A 2015-nucleotide genomic window follows, 5' to 3' on the forward strand; every position below is an offset into this window, starting at 1 on the left:
CCCCCGGGCCCCCCCCCGCCGCCTCCCGTGCCTGGGCTGGGGCCGGGGCTGGCGCGCGGGTCCTGCCTCCCGCAGGCCGTGCAAAAACCCTCCTCTGGCCCCGCCGGGGCTCGCGCCGCGCCGCGCTCCGCCGGCAAGGAAAGGGCCGGCTCCTGGGAGGGGGAGAGCTCGTCCTCCGCTTTCGCAGCGGCAGGCAGTTCAGTCACCGCAGAGGGTGATGCCCCCAAGCCTGGTATGCCCACACCTTAGCAGGTGATACCCTCAAAAGCCTGGTATCCCCACGCCGCAGAGGGCAATACCCCCAAGCCTGGTATCCCTGCACTGCAGAGGGCGATACCTTCAAAAGCCTGGTATCCCCACACCACAGAGGGCAATACCCACAAGCCTGGTATGCCTGCACCTTAGAGGGTGATACCCTCAAAAGCCAGGTATCCCCACACCTCCCCCCAAAAACCAGCCCCCTCCACCACCTCACTGGAATGGTGGGGGGAGGGAGAAGGCATCATCCAGACCACCTCATTCTTGAGAGCATCAGCCAAGACGACAGCAGTGGGGAGAGGGCAAGAATGGGAAACAGAAATGGGGAAGGGGGAAATGGGGCTGGGGGCAGAGCAGGACAAACACCAGCTGCAAGGAGACAGAAAACAGCTACCAGGGGCCAAGGTGAGAGTTTCAGAGGGGAAAATAAATTGAAACATTTATAGGGACAAAGTCTTACCAAAAAACACATCTGACAGAAAGCAGATTCTGAAACATACAAAAAAGCCTCAATTTGAATAGGGGGGAAAAAAGACAGAGCAAGGGATTTTTTTTATTATTATTTTCCTGTGTGTGCTGTAGAGATCACATGAATCAGAAGGATTCCTGATTCAATGTCAGTTTGAACTGTAGTACCAACAAAAATAGGTATCTGAACATTTGCCCAGTTTGGGATTGAGCTAGTGAACTTTCCTCTCTACACTCAACCCTTTTTGGATGCTGTACATTTGTTTATGAAATGCTGATAGGTAGGCAGACAGACAGACATCCTTTCCTTTCTCCCCTTTCACAAGGAAGTAAAAACAAACCACTGCTACAGATATGTCTTCCACTTCCCCTCCCCCTCTGTCCTCCACTGCCAGGGGCACAAACATGCACAAAGACCTCCCCCTCCTCCTTCCCCCATTGGTACAGAGAAATAGACACTTTCCTCTTCCCCTCTTGCCATACACAGAAAAAATACCATACCTTTTCCTTCTCACATACAGCTGACCTTTTCCCCTCATTGCAAAAGAGAGATTTTCACCTTTCACTGCCCCTCCAAACACACTCTCTTCACAGCCCATAGAAAGAAACCACATTGAGCTACATTTGTGAATGTAAAAATAACAGTAACATGTTACCTCAGTGATCTAAATGAGTTTTCTTTTACATAGGTTTGGAGTGGTGTGGTAGCTATGATGGTCCAGGAAATGTTTCTTTTATTGGCAGAGCAGGAAGCTGATTAGAAGAGAATCCTGTTTCTACAGCAGCTGTATAATGAAGCTTTTAAAAAGTGAAGCTTTAAAAATGCTTGCAAAAGTGAGGCTTTAAAAATGAAGCTGATGTTTGACTACCACTCTGGTCCCACAATTCATACCAACAAAGAATATATACACCAAATCCCCTGAACAGTCAGCACCATGGGAATATTTCCCATGAAATGCCTTAGAGGTCCAAAGAGTGGTCCAGAGGAATGCAGCATCCCAATATATGGAGGAAGAGATAAGTGTAAGTAAGATAAGTACTGAGATGAAAATGTAGCTGGCTCAAACTGAGTCCAGATAAGAGAGAAGTGATATTGATACCAGGGAAACACTTCACAGGACTAGCAAGAGCTCTAACTTCACCTCTATGAAAGGTGTCTGGCCTGTTTGTCAAGGTGAGAGAAAGCAGTAAGTTCCTCTGGACTCACTGCTTCCTCTAAATATCCAAACTTCAGAAAAGCCAAATAGGGCTTTTTCCTGTTTCAGCAAGATAGGGCAGAGTCTCTTTCC

The 2015-nt window shown here is 48.6% G+C and overlaps 1 long non-coding RNA gene across 1 annotated transcript in view; it reads left to right on the forward strand.

Moving 5' to 3' along the window:
• LOC112550108 overlaps positions 1-2015 on the forward strand; it is a 13819-nt gene that overhangs the window by 935 nt on the left and 10869 nt on the right. The gene's annotated exons all lie outside the window — the stretch shown is intronic.

This window comes from Alligator sinensis, unplaced genomic scaffold, assembly GCF_000455745.1.
Source record: "Alligator sinensis unplaced genomic scaffold, ASM45574v1 scaffold65_1, whole genome shotgun sequence".
In the NCBI taxonomy this organism is placed as follows: domain Eukaryota; kingdom Metazoa; phylum Chordata; order Crocodylia; family Alligatoridae; genus Alligator; species Alligator sinensis.